We start from the raw sequence: 18,354 nt of genomic DNA, 5'->3' as shown, positions 1-18,354 counted from the left end.
TTCTTCACAATTCTGGCTATCGCCCGATGAAGCTGGTTGTAAATCACCAGAGAAGCATCATCATCGAATTGTAAATGTTGTGGGTTTACTCTCCAACACACCGGTGTGCTGAAGTAGCGTCTAACTAGCACGTTTTGTTAACGTGATAAACCTTACTAATCGGCTGTGTCTGGTGGTGGCGGGTTTAACGACACATTTATACTTGTGCGCTCAAGCACAATTTTTTTTTACGAATCATATTGGTCGTGAAAGTCTACGACTACTACTACGTGTTAAACTGACAAAGTAGGGAGCTCATTGAGATTGTGGCATCACATTTGAGGGCTCGCCATGGGTATCTCGTCACGAAGCCCCCTCACCCTGCCCCCCCCCCCCCACATGCCCCGGAATTACGTCCACCGAGGAGATGGAGCGAAGGGGTTCAGCTCGCCCGACCGCGCCAGTCGATTGTTGCATCTGCGAGACGTTGAGAGATGGTGGCGGCTTGGGGAGGGCCCTTCATCCAGCAGTGGATAGATAATGACGTATTGATGATGGTGATGTAACTTCCCTCAATCGTTCTGGTCTTCCTTTCAGATATGACAGAGGTCGCAAACGGGTTTTGATTCCTTACCCGTACCCGTACCCGTACCCGGCCGCACCAGGGTCGCAAACGGGTACCCGGCCGTACCCGTATCCTACCCGTACCCGGCCGGGTACGGGAAGGGTACGGGTATCGGGTACCTGATTGCGACCTCTGGGATGAAGCCATGTTGCAGGCGCGGGTGGGTTGATTCTAGGAACTTGAATTGTGAGAAGAGACAAGACGTTGGGAAAAGAGTGACAAACGGTTACTCACCAGTGACTCACGGTCTACCCGTACCCGTACCCGGCCGCACCAGGGTCGCAAACGGCTACCCGTACCCATACCCGGCCGGGTACGGGTAGCCGGGTATCGGGTAGGGTACGGGTATCGGGTACCCGGTTGCGACCTCTGAGATATGACAATGACTCTCAAGAGGCTCCTTAGCAGTTAAATATCGGACATCAATAAGTTTGGACTATCAGGACACTTGAACCTTTATGGATTATTTTGGATGAACCAAAGGAATGAATGTAAAAACATGAATTACCTTTGCACGAGAGTTCATCCCATTCACCTTTGAATCGCCACTCGAGGTAAAACGGGCAAGAGTTCTTTAAAACACACAAATATTTTCCAAGCGGCAGGATGCGATGATTTGCATGCAGCACTTTGAACTTGGCAAGCTGCTTTCGATTCCTGGCCACGGCTAACGATTGAAAATCACAATCAGGCCTGCGAGCCATCATCATCATTAACCCACACTGGCCAGCATGGTGAAGTATGGTCAAACAATTCCCCTCCCCACCGACCGACCCCAGCATGCGCAGACTTTCATCCAGCAGTGGAATGACAAAAGGGCTGTAAATTATTACGAACCAATTAAGTTACCCTACAAGAATAACACTGCGGATTTTTTCTACGGATGGCCATGGTCTCACCATGGTAATGTGGAACGTTCATTGAGGTGACGTGCAGCTTATTTGGGATTGGAAAGCCACATCATCTCTACATAACAAAAAGGCTCAGTCCCTTTTACACGCACCTTTACATCATCCGCACCTAGTTTACACAACAAAGGCTCATTCCTAACAGCGTGCTTCAGCTGCACCGAACCTCACTAATATTCAGGGCCTACCTTGGCTCCTCCCACCCTCAACCAGTATATATACAAATACTGTGTTCTTGGAATTTCTCTCACTTGATACAGCTATCGTGCTGTGACGGTTCCACCTGAAGACGGAAGCTTGTGTTGCCTCCAAAACGTCATGATTTTTATTTTATTTTTATTTAACTTTTATTAATTTACATTTTTTACCTACGTGACTTTACCGAAAAACCCTAAGAATATGAAGCCATGTAAACCTTTATTTATTTTCCCTGGAGATAGTGGCTTGGGGAAGCCTTCATCCAGCAGTGGATGGACCATAGCTGACGATGATTTACAAACGGGACATTGGGGCGAGCTAAAAGGTTGGCACAAGATTAGGTTTGCTTGTAAAATGATGCAAACGTTTAAAGTGACAAGAGTACACGATAAATTATGAAGGAACCGGCAATAAAAATACACTCGTAAATTGAAATTAAAGCACTTTATCACACGTGAAATAAGACCTGCGCAGCGATAGATAAAGCATTCGGAACGTGGCTCAGGGTGGCGAGGAGGTGTTCACGACGGCCGTGTCGCCACACCGAGCTGGCTCAGCTGAGATCCTACGAACAAATTCCACGTTTCAGTTGCCCGCGATTGCACCAAGACCTCAAAAATGTGGCGAGTTTGATGCCGGCATCCTCATCACGGCGACTGAGTAAAAAAAAAAAACTGTAATAAATATTAATTTCAGAATATTAATATTTATTCATACTGGAGGAATCCGATGAGCTATAAACCACTTTCTCACAGATGTCCAGTAGACATATATTTGCATAGCCTAGCTCTGAAAACTAAGATTCACCAAAACATATCAGCTGGCTGAACAAAATTATCAGATGTTAGAAGCTAAGCAGATTTTCGCCTGGAAATGCTTGGATTGGAAGATCACAACTGTGCATTAAAACGAAGGCAACTGGTCGCTGCAGAGCAGAAGTCGCAACCGGGTACCCGATACCCGTACCCTACCCGATACCCGACTACCCGTACCCGGCCGGGTACCTGTTTGCAACCCTGGTGCGGCCGGGTACGGGTATGGGTAGGCCGTGAGTCACTGGTGAGTCACCGTTTGTCACTCATTTCCCAACGTCTTGTCTCTTCTCACAATTCAAGTTCCTAGAATCAACCCACCCGCGCCTGCAACGTGGCTTCATCCCAGAGGTCGCAATCGGGTACTCGTACCCGTACCCTACCCGATACCCGGCCGGGTACGGGTAGCCGGGTATCGGGTAGGGTACGGGTACCCGTTTGCGACCCTGGTGCGGCCGGGTACGGGTAAGGAATCAAAACCCGTTCGCGACCTCTGCTGCAGAGCTAAGTTGTCGGCAGAAGGCAGTGCGGCAAAGTCTAGTGTTGTACTGTACCATGCTCCAACATCTATGCTCTCCAACCCTTTACCAACCCACAGTGATGAGCGTGGTACAGTACAATAAAATAATCCCCATGATCCCACACGGTGTGGGGGAGAGGCCTTCATCATCCAGCAGTGAATTATACAAAAGGGCTGTGCATCTTACATGTTCTATAAGTGGTTTGCCTGTTGTGTTTTCCTCTGAATGACTCTCCAAATCCATTAATCTCCTCTGCCTCCCCGCCCTTTCCTCATCTCCACAACCCCCACAGGCAAATCCTGTTTTATGCAGTTACATGTAGATAACTTTATAATCCCAAACTGCGGTATACCAACTGCTCTGGGTTGAGTTGCCAAAGGTTCGAAGGTTCAAATATAGGCAATGTTCACAAGGTCAGACCTTGCCGATCAGTTCCAATCAAGGCAAAACAAGTCACACCCCCCCCCCCCTAACATCCGTATGAAGCACCAATGGTTTGGGCAATATATCTCAGGCGGATAAATGTCTTGTGATACTGCGATACACACTTCATTGCGCAGCATTCATCTGTGCAGCTTGAACAAGTTATTCTAAACATAAATTCGAGTGCGCGTTAATTCTCTGTTAAGGAACTAACACACCCATTACGGATAAAGGGGGGAGCGGTGGCGCAGCGGCGAGCGCACTGTGCTATGCGTCAGGTGATCCGAGTGTAACACTGGTCAACACGCTTTTTCTGGCACAAGGTATTCCAACGGTTTTAAGGTAATTTTGGGGTGCCGATTCCAAATCTGGCATCAGTTTTTGTCTATCACATCAGGTTTTTTTAGATATCAAATATTGCATTTTCAATAAAAACTGCAGAAGAAAAATATTAAATAAATGTGGATATCTACATAAAATGATATTATAAACACACTATCCTAAAAATACATCACCATGCTTTAACACTAAAGCAGTCACTGACTCGCAACAACTTGCAATCATAAGTGACAGAGTTAATTTTGGGTAAAATCAATGAAAATGGGGTATGCCGATAGCATAAAATGAGATGTGATAGAGCAAATCTGAGATCAGATTTGGAATCAGCACCCTGAAATTAGTCTAAAACAGCTGCAAAAGTCCAGGCCAGAAAAAAATGGCAAGCGATTATAATCTGTACCAGTCCTGGGAACACCCTCGCTTCCACCAACTTGCATTGCCCTGTGTGGTGAAGTATGGTCAGGCAAACAACCATGACTGGGATGTCATGGGGAGGCCCTCATCCAGCAGTGGACAGAGAGGGATGCATTTAATAATAAAACACGATTTGCAAAGCGCACTGGAATCGGATGCAATGTTCGATCGATAACTCCGCACCTTCGATTAGCGCGGTTGACTACGTACGGTGCACAAGAAGTTCAACATACAAAGGGGCGGAAATTTTGAATTTTGGTGCACAGAATGAATTAAACGTGTACTTCAAAAAATATATGGAAAAAAAATCAGATACATTTCCGGAATAAAGTCACACCGAACTGTAATTTTAACAGCAGATACCGCAAAGCAATAAACAGACTGAATATAAAATGCTTAAATCATGAAAACGAGAACAGTAAACGTGTACATGTTATCAATAAAACACACCACACCAAATAAAACACCGTTCATGGACAATTGCACACAAATGCAATGCAATTCATGGAATAAAAAAAAGCACAATCGTAAAAAAAGCATCCACAGATAAATACTCGAATACATTTTACACCGGTCTGAAATGTTGCTGTGGTACCGCAATAACATCCTTAGACACCGCACCGTCTGGCGCCAGTGGAGAGTCTCATGTCGGCCTTGCCAGATGAGAGGTTTCTTTTAATTACACGCTTTTTATTAACTCACTCTGTCTGTTGTTGTCGTTGTCTCCTCAAATCTTGCAACTCAATTTTATCCCACTTTCCAATGTTGTATCGACTGCAAACTTGGTATACTTATGTCATACTGGTGACAATACTATATTCTATCATAAAAAAAATAAAAAACATTTTAAAACATTCTTTTTTTATATGTTATGTTTCGGCTTGCCTCTAATTGTCCACGGTAAACTGACGTTGGCTGTAAATCACCACGGTCCCTTACGTTGTGGAAAGCTTCGGGACCACTTCCTGGAGTCGTGGAGTTCTGCCTTTGCCGGCACATATATCCTGTCCATGAAAATCACAAACATGAGTGGAGACAAGACGCACCCCTTGGCAGAGTCCAACATCCACAGCGAACGACTTTGATTTAACACCAAGAATACGGACACAGCTCTCACTCCGGGATTAGAGGGACCGGATAGCACGCAAAAGTGGCACCGTTACATCATACTCCCGCAGCACCTCCCGCAAGACATTGCGGGGAACATGGTCACATTTCTTCTCCACATCTACAAAGCAGAGGTAGACTGAATAAGCATCCTCCCATGACCCCTAAAAATATCTGCGAGAGGGAAAGAGCTGGACCATTTTCTTGGTTCTTTCGGTAAAGTCATGTAGAATGGAAATAATACAATAATAAAATAAAACATAATAAAATAATTCTCACGACCATTGTCCCACGACTCTGACGGAATCTGCATTGTTCTTCCTGAATCCGAAGCTCGACCACCAGAGGTTGCAAACGGGTTTTGATTCCTTACCCGTACCCGTACCCGGCCGCACCAGGGTCGCAAATGGGTACCTGTACCCGGCCGGGTACGGGTACTGGTTCCCTACCCGTACCCGTACCCTACCCGAAATGAGTGACAAATGGTTACTCACCAGTGACTCACGGCCTACCCGTACCCATACCCGGCCGCACCAGGGTCGCAAACGGGTACCCGTACCCATACCCGGCCGGGTACGGGTAGCCGGGTATCGGGTAGGGTACGGGTATCGGGTACCCGGTTGCGACCTCTGTCGACCACCAGGCGTAGCATCCTCTCCAGCACGCTGCATAGGCTTTACCCGAGACGCTGAGAAGTGTAATTCCTCTGTGGTTGGAGCACATCCTCTGGTACCCTTTCTTAAAAATGGGGACTACAACCCCAGTTTGCCAATCCAGAGGTACTGTAGCCGCCTTCCATGCAACACTGAAGAGGCGTGTTAACCGCGACACTCCGCGACACTATCCAGCACTTTCACTTTCAACAACTCTGGGCAGATAATTGTTTTTTTACCCTTCTATCTGGCAACAAAACTGACACCTTTTTTACAAGGAGTCATGTTTACATAGACCACAATACCTGCGATCATAATGCAAACAAAAAACATAACTCTGATAATGTGCACTGTCCTTGAAGTTGATTGGTCCACACCCGAGACAGCTTTCCTTAGAGCCTAGTCTCACATGGGTTGGACCAGATGACGCCAAAAGGCGCACAACTCAAAGACAATGCACCATCAGAGTATGAGAGTTCGGGGTAAGCATTTACACCATTGGAACCTCATTTGGCAGTAAAAAATATGATAATAAACCCGTAAAAAAGGTGTCAGTTTTGTTGCCAGATAGAAGGGTAAAAAAACAATTATCATATTTTTTACTGGAAAATGAGGTTCCAATGGTGTCAACTCTGGGCAGCTTTGACGCCATGCAGGCCCTCGATCGCCGCAGCGACTTCAGTAGTCGTAATGGATCCGACTCCCCCAGCTGTTTCCAGGGCTGCCTCCTGAGAAGAGGGCATATCAACGGGATTTATAGGTTTTGCATAATTGTTCATGCATTTTGTCTATTGCTTAAAGAGGTTGTGTCTGTCGTTAGACACGTGGTTGTTAAATCCATTCTTCGAGACTCTGGAGGCCGTGACTGTGATGTAAGTGGTTTTTTTTTATAATCTGATGCTCCCAGAGGTTTGTTCTCATTGATTAATAAGGGTTTGTCCTTCGCCCTAGAGGTGCATGTCTATCGATGTTAGGGGGTCGGTTTTTTTGTTATCATCGATTGCTCTAGAATGACTCTCGAGATGTGTGCGTCTTCGTGAATGAGGGTTTATAATTATCCGTCGGTCTAGACCAGCGGTCAGCAACCTGCGGCTTTCGGGAGCCGCATGCAGCTCTTTAAAGGACCGCTTCACGACTCCCGACGCTATAATTGCAAAGTAATTAAAAAAAAACCTTATTATTTTCGATAAAGGGTGAAACGTCTAAAAGGCCAACAATTTTTTGTAATGCGGCATTACAAATTCATTGCGTGCGTGTGCAGTTTTTTTTTACCGAATTCTAAGAATTTGGCTCTTCCCGTCTTGTTATTTGTTTTTTTGTTGCTAGACACCAGATAGAGAGTTTTTTTTTCTCCCACTGATCTGGCAATCCGGGCACAGCGCCAGTCTCGCGTTTCCAAGTTTTTTTTATTTGCTGCAGTGCCGAACCCAGGGCCCGCTTTGCGGAATGCGCATTGCCTCGGAATAAATAAATAAATTCCACACAAAGTACGTGCACGCTTACGATGGTAACATCACGATGAAAATCCCCTCGTGTTTGACACACTCACATTGCACAACGCAGCAGCCAACCTCACTCGGCTCGCTTCCAATTAGCATCACCAAAATGACTGTTGGGAACAAGTGCTGTTAGCCAGTCGCAACCTATGAAGGCCGGCACGGCACACGAGGGGGTGGCTGGCCAGCACCACGCGTGGGCCTCCTTTATGTAACCCCCCCAGTGCTGATGTTTACACACCACGCCGGGTACTGATTTTTAAGGCTGAGTCGACCTAGGAGAGGTTACCCGAAACGGTAAAAAAATTCGTTGCTGGTCGTGAGCGGGGGAATCGAACTCGGGTCGCTGGGCTCGTAGCGGCGGTGCACTAACCATCGCCCCACCCCTCCCAATTGGCGTGAGCACACGTACCCGTGCAGTTGCCAAACCATTCCAGCGATTGCAATGAACGCATTGGGCGAACGCCCATAGGAGTACTCGGGGAGGGTTGTGGCGGAGCGGTGGTGTCGTGGCTGGCGCACTGCGCGACGAAACGGACCCGGTGTTTTCCACGGTTCGATTCCCGACCACGGATAACATCAGTGGCGAGTGAAAGCTTAACCAGTGCCCTGCCCTTACGCCATCCACCGCCATACATCCTTCCACAGCCCCCCCGCCCCGCAACCTTCAGCCCACACGCAGATCCACTAAAGCAGAAGCATGGTGAAGTATGGTCAAACAATCAAGCGCCATGGTCGAACAATACATGGGGTGGGGTGACGTTCATCCAGCAGTGGAGTGACAAGGGACTCGTTACAACCCGCACCCCTATCCCACCTCCCACATCATCAGCTACGCAAATCACAAGGGCGGTGAAGTATGGTCAAGCAACACCCCCCCCCCCCTAGACAAACCAACACGGCGTCGGGATGCATTCATCCAGCAGTAGATTGACTAAGAGCAGCAAAGACAAACGCACGCTACGAGTTTGCCGTCCTGCCCCAGCACCTCCGATTGGCATGCATGGCTACGCACGGTGCGAGTAGCCCAGTTCACATCCATCGAGGCCTTCACCCCACTCCAGGACGCGCCGGCTGTGCACGCAAACAACCCGTGGTCAGCCAAACACTTCCACTTGCGCATTACGTGTTGGCAAACGCTGACGACAACAACATCAGCAGCAGGAGGATCAGCTAATGAACGTTACGTGGACAAAGCTGAGAAGTGCGCAGAGAAGCCACGGGAGGTGGTTTTGGTGGTGGTGGTGGTTTTGAGACGGCATGCTTGGGGAACGAATGACGTCCAGGACGGGGAGAGAGAGAGAGAAAGTTGGGGGGGAGGGCAGCAAATTACACCAACCAGCGAATGCAAATCAACACATTCCTGCGGAGGGAGCTGGTAGGAACGTTGGGTTGCTCGGTCAATGGCCAGGGTCAACGGCGGCGTGGTGTATTCCGCAAATATGCCCGACTGTGAGGGCGGGCACAAGCCGGCGTGAGTAGGTTAAACGTTGAGTTTTATAAGGGCACCACGGGGTGACCAGCCCCTCCCCACCCAGCCCCTTCCCACCCAGCCCCTTCCCACCCTCCCCGCCCAGCCCCACCCTCCCCACCCAGCCCCTCCCTGCACGACGGACGGACACAATAATCCCCTGTGGGCTGGTGTAACCAGGAGGTTCCTCCCAGTATAAACATCGTCGTTATTGCCCGTTCATGTCAATCGAGTGTGTGTGTCCACACGAAATGTTGCGTGTGCGGGGGAGCGGTGGTGTAGCGGTTAGCGCGCTGCTCTACGAACCCAGCGACCCGGGTTCGATTCCCGCTCACGACCAACACCAGCGACGATTATCTGAACCGGGACTGGGCCTCCCCTAGGTCGACTCAGCCTCAAATGAGTACCCGGTGCGACAAAGGCGGCCGGGCGTGGTGTTTGGCCACCCACCACCTCGTGTGCCGTGCCGGCCTTCATAGGTGTTCGCTAATAGCACTTGCCCCCACAGCCTGTCAAGGCTATACGGGGGATCTTTGTCTTTGTGTGGGGGGGGGGGTAGCGCATTGCGCTTCGTGCTCAACAACACCGCCAATGTAAATAGATCACATTAATGTAACGCCTCCGAACTCACGTTGTGCGTTTCACGTCATGTACGTGTGCGTGTGCCTGGCGGATATTTGAAGCGTTCCTCGGTCTGCCCCTAGGTCGACTGAGCCTTAAATGAGTACCCGGCGCGGTGTATAAACGTCAGTACTGGGGAGACAAAGGCGGCCGGGCGAGGTGTTGGCCAACAAACCCCTGGTGTGCCGTTCTGGTCTTTTATTAAATACGTAGCTGTCAACCCACACGGTGTATTCCCCGTATTCTTGTGCAGGGACATTGAGTTTGCAGGTCCACACCAAAATCTGTAATAAGGTAGGGCACTGATAAGGGGTTGACAGGTATGATTAATTATAGACAGAGACCCATAGAGATGGATAGAGACCTATAGATACATAGAGACCCACAGAGACCCACGTAGGTACAGAGACCCACAAGATAGAGCAAAGCTGTCAACCCATACGATTTACACCGTATTCTTGTACAAGAAAATATCGTTTTCAGGTCCATACTGCGTACAGCCGTTTCAATACGGGTAACAACAACAACATTGTCTATTTGTGTTTCTCCCTTGTGATGGGACTTTGCAGGAATGAACATTGAGAATTATAAGGGCACGGGATGTCCAATAATGTCTGAATTGGTCTGTAATAAGGGGTTGACAGGCATGTAGTGGTGAGTGTACTAGTGGTGAGTGTAGTAGTGGTGAGTGTACTAGTGGTGAGTGTACTAGTGGTGAGTGTACTGGTGAGTGTAGTGTACTGGTGGTGAGTGTACTAGTGGTGAGTGTACTAGTGGTGAGTGTACTAGTGGTAAGTGTAGTGGTGAGTGTAGTGGTGGTGAGTGTACTAGTGGTGAGTGTAGTAGTGGTGAGTGTAGTAGTGGTGAGTGTACTAGTGGTGAGTGTACTAGTGGTGAGTGTACTAGTGGTGAGTGTACTGGTGGTGAGTGTACTAGTGGTGAGTGTACTAGTGGTGAGTGTACTGGTGGTGTACTGGTGGTGAGTGTACTAGTGGTGAGTGTAGTGGTGAGTGTAGTGGTGAGTGTACTAGCGGTGAGTGTACTAGCGGTGAGTGTACTAGCGGTGAGTGTACTAGCGGTGAGTGTAGTGGTGAGTGTACAAGTGGTGAGTGTACTAGCGGTGAGTGTACTAGTGGTGAGTGTAGTGGTGAGTGTAGTGGTGAGTGTACTAGCGGTGAGTGTAGTAGTGGTGAGTGTAGTGGTGAGTGTACAAGTGGTGAGTGTACTAGTAGTGTCTATTTGTTTGTGTTTCTCCCTTGTGATGTGACTTTGTAGGATGCACGTTGAGATGTATAAGGGACACGGGATGACCAACAAGATCTGAATTAGTCTGTAATAAGAGAGGCAGCACTGACAAGGGCTTGACAGCTATGGTGTAGCAGGCAGGGAGAGGTGGCGTAGACATTGGCGCACTGCGCTACCGCAGCTAATGCATGGAACGGTCCTAGGCCCACCCCCTCCTAGGTCGACTCAGCCTTAACTTGTGGACGCACGTGCAGACGGGCGAATTTGCGACATCGCGTGACAGTGAACGATTGCAACAACGTACGAAGAAGGTCTTCATCCAGCGATGGATAGAGCACGAACACGATCAACATCAGTGCGCGCGTGTGTGTGTGTGTGTATAGTAATTACCATGCTTGTGTATGTGTGCACAAGTGCACGTGTGTATGTTACGTAATGTGTATAGGTTGGCGTGTCCGCAGATGTATGTATATACTGTATATTACTGCATGCACGTGAACGTGTATGAATGTACGTGCAATGCGAATGCAAATGAGTATGTGTGTGTGTATATACGCATGAGTATTGATTGTGTGGTGTGTGTGATTGTGTGTTCATGTGCAGAGCAACTGGCAGTACCGGCTCCTCGGGCAGCGGCTGCGCCGGGTGACGCGCGTGCGAGGCGGGCAGGGCCGTCTAGGCAAGCGGCGTCTCCCGGCAGGCTTCTCGACGAGGTTGGGCCTTCGCCGACAACAACGCGACACGGAGAGCAGGAGCCTCCGACAATTACGCCGCAAGCAGGCAAGCTGGCGACAACCCTCCTCCTCCTCCTCGCGTCCGGTTTTCTCGTTTAAACAACCGGTGGCGAGTGCTTTTATTTATAATGCTGCTGCTGTTCACCTCGCTACCGCCTCTCTCTCTCTCCTCTCACTCGCCGGCCCCCCTCCTCCTCCAACCCGTTCGTGTTTTGCCGCCCTCGGACCCCCCCCTCACCGCCCTACTGCGCACGCGCACCACTGGCGCGATCCGATTGGTCGAATGAACATCCCGCCAAGAGCCCCCCCCCTTTACCACCCCCCCCCCTTTACCACCCCCCCCCCCCCTTTACCACCCCCCCCCCCTTTACCACCCCCCCCCCCCTTTACCACCCCCCCCCCTTTACCACCCCCCCCCCTTTACCACCCCCCCCCCCTTAACCACCCCCCCCCTTTACCACCCCCCCTTTACCACCCTCCCCCACTTTACCCCCCCCCCTTACTACCCCTTTACTCCCCCCCCTTTACCTCCCCCCCTTTACCTCCCCCCCTTTACCACCCTCCCCCACTTTACCCCCCTTTACCACCCCCCACCACCCTCCCCGCCTTTACCACACCTTTACTCCCCCCTTTACCCCCCCCCCTTTACCCCGCGCTCCTACGCGGTCTTGGTCCAATCGCGCACCACCTCGACGGCGCGAGCGGCCACGTCTTGATGTGATTGGTCAAGCCAGGCAAGCCAGGGGGGGTAAGGGGGGATTAAACGCGGAGCGCGTTACGTGATTGGTCCAAACTTGCCGGGGGGTGCGGGGGGGGGCTTATGGCCGAACAACTCCAGCACGTGCGCGCGCGGCACGTGCTTTTGTCGACGCCGTCGATTAGTCTGTTCGCTTCTAGATTGGTAATACCGATAACAAAGACTATTCTGGGGGTTACATTGCGTAAATATGTAGTGGAGCAACGCGCGTGGGGTTTTGCAAACAGTGTACATGCACGTGTGAGCCGCGTACAGTGAGGTCACATCAGGGCGAACAGGTGCTGCGAGAGAAAGCAACGCGAGAGAGAGACGACCAATTAAGATGCATAGCCGTGATTGGTTGGCTGCAAATGCAGGCGCGGAGTAGGCGCATCGTAGTCTGCAGATTGAGGCGATAGCAGCGGACGCCACGTGCCGGAGGCAACGGGAGGACGCCAGCTTACAGTTAAGAGAGTGAGAGAGAGAGCAGGCTAGCAGTGGAGAGAGCAGAGCGAGCGAAGCAAGCGAGCAGCGCAAGCGGGAGAGTTGCAACAGAGTCACGTGGTGTTGAACGCGAGGAGTTCTGTTAAAAAAAGTGACGGGAGAAAAATAAGTTGTCCGCATGTAATAAAAAGTTTACAAATATAATAATGTGTCGTTACCCGCCACCACCCGACACAGCCAATTAGTAAGGTTTGTCACGTAAACAAAACGTGCCAATTAGGTACTACTTAAGCACACAAGTGTGTTCCAGATTCATATCCACATTAAGATAACAATACACGATGCATCGATTCGGCCATAACGCGATTGATGTTTGCAATCCGTATGTTTCATGGTCTATATGCAATTAGTTCATGGGCCACAGAAATTAGTACCTGTACCAGATTATTTCACTCGTCGGTGACATCTGAGATGGCATAACTATGTGGCTAATAAGAGTGAATTATATGATAAACATACAAAATAAGTTGGGCTATCAAGTGATTCAGTCTTTTCAGCCATGTAAATTAACCCTGCTGGTACCAATTTCTGCTTTGGGTCATAGACTACCTGATTTATTTAGGCTTCTTCAATTGGCTAGGGGTTGGTATGAGGTTTAGGGCTTGTTCAGAGCAGGACTATTGCCGACAAAGTTATCTCCTTTTTAATATATGAAGACGCGGTGTCCAAGACTGTGAATTTCAAAGAGAAGTGTCTACAAGGGCACTAAGCTATTGTTTTTGAGTTTCAGAGCAGAGATTGACAGAGATTGTTGTATCCTGTATTCAACTAGGAGGTGAAACACCCATATAGAACGATGCAACAGTAATGATTATTTCTCAAGAAAACTTTAAGAGCACTTAGTTTTAATCATTTCAATGCATGTGTAGTGTCAACGATTCAGAGACAGAGTTTATAGGAGGCACCTTCTTTATTAACAACTTCCATGGTCTGTCCACACACTCTCCACAATAGCTTAGCCTAGCCTGTAGACAACACAAGCCATTTAACGCTGATGGCTCTGACTGAGATAGCCAACTACAGTGATCCCTCGTTTATCGCGGTTAATGGGGACCGGAACCCCTCGCGATAGGTGAAAATCCGCGAAGTAGGATTGGCCCCCTAGAAATTTCCGTATATGTGTGTGTGGGTACCAGAATGTTTAAAATATGTATATTTATACTTTATATATATATTACTTACATCTATTTAATTATAAAACCTTAATATTATACATTCACTCTCTCTCTCTCTCATACGATACGTATTATGGTGTTCTACACTCACCAATGACAGTAGTATCTTGTGACTTGACTCCAGTAATGACGACGACGACGATGACAATGACGATGACAATGACGACGATGACAGACCTGTGCAGTTCGATGAACGTGATGATGAATGATGATGATGATGGTGTTACTGCACAGGTATAATGAGGCCTTTAAATCAGTTAGAAAAATCCGCGATGCACTGAGGCCGCGAAACTTGAACCGCGAAGTGGTGAGGGATTACTGTACTATCCTTCATTGCGCGATATCGAGCGGAGACGTTAGCGACGCCGGCGATGACGAGACGAGTCCACTCCCAGAACCGGCAGCCTTGAGCTCCCACTCTCAGCTCCTTTTATGCTCCCAGCGCGCCCTGGCTCCGCCCTGACCACGCCTCCCTTCTCGAACCCTCGAGCAGGTTCCAGGGGCCTCCAGATGGGGTCTTTCGTGACCCTTGCCCTAGTTCCTCCGCCCTGCCAACACACCGTGCTCACCCTCACCGGCGTGTGGACTGTCTGTCCACCACAGTTGCCGCTGCTGTCCACCAGCTGCCGCTATTACACTACACATGTATACTAAAAGCCGACAATACATTAATAAATAGGCTGTTGGCTTACAGTAGGTGGAACTTTACACTTGTGGTGGTTTCAAATTTGCGAAGCTGCCAAACAGGTTTGAAGCGGCAAACAGTTTTCAGTCGGCGACGGGGATTTTCAGCGGACATGTAATTATTTTTTAAGTATATACAGGGTGACTCAAAAAATAGTAACACTTATAACGGGACGATCGTTTTTAATGGAAAGAGAACGGATAATACATTGTAACATGATAACAAATGTAATGTTAATAGCTTCAAAAAGTCAGAGTCTACACTTAATGGGACCTCCTTTGCCAGTACCAAAATATGAGAATAGGTTTTCCCCTTTTTTCTGGCAACAAAAAGGTGTTAAGATGTTAAAACACCGAACTGAAACCTTTTACAAGGAATCATGTCTGCATTAACCACGATACTTGTGGTCAGAATGCAAACAAAAAACGTACTCTGATAATATATGCATTGTCTTTGAAACTGATTGGTCCACACCAAAGACAGCTTTCTTTTGAGCCTCGTCTCAAAACGGTGATAGACCAGAGGATGTCATCATTTCTAGATTTGAAGCTTTCGTGACTGCAAGGATTCATATTCTTAGAGTTTTTTCGGTAAAGTCATAAAAGTAAATTAAGAATAAAATAAAAAAAATCACGACGTTTCGGAGGCAACACAAGCTTCCGTCTTCAGGTGGAACCGTCACAGCACGATAGCTGTATCAGGCTGTATCACTTGATACAGCTATCGTGCTGTGGCGGTTCACTTGATACAGCTATCGTGATGTGACGGTTCACTTGATACAGCTATCGTGATGTGACGGTTCACTTGATACAGCTATCGTGCTGTGGCGGTTCACTTGATACAGCTATCGTGATGTGACGGTTCCACCTGAAGACGGAAGCTTGTGTTGCCTCCGAAACGTCGTGATTTAAATTTTTTTATTTTATTCTTATTTTACTTTTATTAATTTTCATTTTTTACCTACGTGACTTTACCGAAAAAAACCTAAGAATAAAGATGCCATCATTGTCAACTCATGCCTGCAATTTTCTCCAGGTGGTCGGTCTCCAGAGCCCCGGAGGCATATTTCTTGTGGCATTGTTGCAAATTCTCAGAAGTGTTAAAAACATTTTTGACGCACCCTGTATTATTTCCCCCCCAATTAGTACAATCGTCGTCACCTCGTGAGACGAATAATCCGGTCGAGTATCGCTGAGCATCTCACAGAGCCGTGCAAAACCTTCGCCGTTCACGTTAAGAGGAGCGGTCCCCCGCTACTTCTGAGAGCCTTTCAAAATGACCTTTCAGTGGCCGCTGCTGCTCACATCTCGGGTTAGCACTTTCTCGCCCACTCAGCCGCGGAGGGTAATGTTCATCGCATGACGTTCGACCTGATATTATTTCTCAGACGTGGAATTTCGTCAAAATTAAGCGCAAGACGGAGGGAAGTAGAAACAAATGACGAAATGCGCAGTAGACACCCATGGGCTATCTGCCCATGGATTGTGATCATTATGATGAAGCGCCAAACCAAATTGAATGTGTTTTTTGTTGTTGTTGTTGTGTGTGCAGTCCATTGGTGTCTGGGTTGAGACCATCAGCGCACGTCACCTTGAGAACATGGTTTGATCACAATTGGCCGTCTGGATTGGAACGCAGGAAATTTCACCTCTTCCATTCACAGACATTGAGAAACAAAGAAACCTCAAAGTGCAGCCAGATCCATTCCCTCGATGCCGTTCTGCAACTCCATATGAACATACGTTAAAGTCAATTTACGTAAACGTTTCAATCCCCCGCCATAGTTTAGTCCATCAGCAGGGTCACGTGTGGTGGTGTAAAGTGTGGGTACTCGCATCTCTTCCAAGACGTCTGGCTTGGGTGGAAGAGTAACGCAGAGGGGCTCTCTACAGCTCCCTCCAGTGGAGATTTGTCTACCAGAAGTGGTGTGAGCGAGCAATTGCAGGGCTGCACCTTTACCAGTTTGTGTGATCCTTCTCCGTGGGAGGTGATGTGTTTGCCCACGCAGTAGCCGTTACTGGGAATTGTTTTTTTTATCATTTAAAGTTGTCACACGTGAACGCAAACAAATTACGGCTCTTTATATGAGCAGTGCGAGGCCTTCTGTGAGTGCAGTGTTGGGTCCGTGGCTCGGTGATGAGCACCAAGAGTGCGGCATCAATCGAACATCCGTCGTGCTCTGCAAGTTTCTAACGGATAACATGTTCTTCTTGGTCCTTTCGGTAAAGTCACGTAGAATGGAAATAATAAAATAATAAAAATAAAACATAATAAAATAATTCTCACGACGTTTCGGCCACAACGCAAGCAGCCGTCCTCAGGTGAAGAACAGGTCGTCTCGACAACATTTACAATCGTCTCGACAGACCTGTTCTTCACCTGAGGACGGCTGCTTGCGTTGTGGCCGAAACGTCGTGAGAATTATTTTATTATGTTTTCTTTTTATTATTTCGATTCTACGTGACTTTACCGAAAGAACCAAGAAGATGAATTCCAGCAGTCACGAAAGCTTTAAATCGAAGGAGAACATGTTGCCTTGAACAATTCCAGATCGCCCCTCCTCCGTTCCATGGGCACGCACGCGTCGCAAACGCGTTTCCAGTCTCATTTTCGTAATGCACTCGCGCTCCTGGCTGAGGCTGCAGCTTGTGCTAATGACTCTCGATACGAGGTCAAGTAGTTGTAAATAATACACGAGGCTGTGGTGCACTCAACACACAAATGGGTGCTCTTTATTTGCTCCGGACAGCATTGTTCATGTCGTTGCTTACATAAAAAGGGAAAGGTGTATTGACCATAGCCAGTATAAATAATGATAATAAATCATGATCATAAATAATCATGGAATACGCCTCACGGAGTCTCAAGATTATTTTTCAAGACGGTCCTTTTAGGAGTGTGTTTAAACGTTGGCTTAACACGTATGCTTTCGCGACCAATATAATCCATGAGGTTTTTGGGTTAGATCGCGTAAATATATAAATGCGTCGTTAAACCCGCCACCACCCGACACAGTCAACTGGCAAGGTTTGTCACGTAAACAGAACGTGGCCAATTCGTCACTAGTACAGCACACCGGTGTGTTGGAGAGCCAAGCCACAACATTTACAATCCGAGTAAGACGTTTCGCCAGTAATTACAACTAGCTTCATCAGGCGACAGCCAGATTTGTGGAGAAGTCTGTTTCTTTCCATATATAGAGGCGTAGATGTGGTGACCATGCTTCTGCGCTCTTTATTTAACCAGGAGATTTTGCAACGGCTGCACTGCAGATGCCTCCCCGCTCCTACTGGACATCTGTACGAAAGCGCTTCATAGCTCATCGGATTTCTCGAGTATAGAGAATTACTCTGAGATGGTCCGCACCCTGGGCTTGCAATCCAGAGGTCGCCGGCTCCATTCAATCTCCAGGCGCAGCAGTTAAAACGGTGGCAGCATTCAAGAAAGAACGGTGGTCGAGACAATGGATGGAGTGGCAGCCAAGGATCAGTGAAATTAGCTCGCGTGTAGATGCTAGATGGATTTGATTTTTTTGCAATGCAAGACCATGCGTGATGGTGACGGCTTGGGGAGGAGGCCTTTATCATTTTGTGAACGAAATTGGTTTTGCATCCCAATGCTGATCATTCACGAATATGAGTCGTGAGACACACGTAGGATTATCTGAGTAGATAAGGAATTACTTTTTTTAAATGAAAAAAAAAATCA

The 18,354-nt window shown here is 48.2% G+C and overlaps 1 protein-coding gene across 4 annotated transcripts in view; it reads right to left on the bottom strand.

Annotated features, from left to right (window-relative positions):
- Positions 1 to 11,763, bottom strand: part of KCNAB2 (potassium voltage-gated channel subfamily A regulatory beta subunit 2) — a 158,019-nt gene extending 146,256 nt beyond the window's left edge. For 3 of the 4 annotated variants that reach the window (XM_061567981.1, XM_061567983.1, XM_061567984.1), the window contains exon 1: positions 11,431 to 11,763. The gene's annotated coding sequence lies outside the window, so the exon portion shown is untranslated. The remainder of the gene's footprint in view (positions 1 to 11,430) is intronic. The other variant, XM_061567986.1, reaches the window with a different exon arrangement.
- Between the last annotated feature and the right edge of the window lie 6,591 nt (positions 11,764 to 18,354).

This window comes from Lethenteron reissneri, chromosome 40 (genome assembly GCF_015708825.2).
Source record: "Lethenteron reissneri isolate LAM-NWPU_2019-01 chromosome 40, ASM1570882v1, whole genome shotgun sequence".
NCBI classification, from domain to species: domain Eukaryota; kingdom Metazoa; phylum Chordata; class Hyperoartia; order Petromyzontiformes; family Petromyzontidae; genus Lethenteron; species Lethenteron reissneri.
Note: the sequence above shows the minus strand (reverse complement) of the source record. Positions and strands in the feature narration are given on the sequence as shown.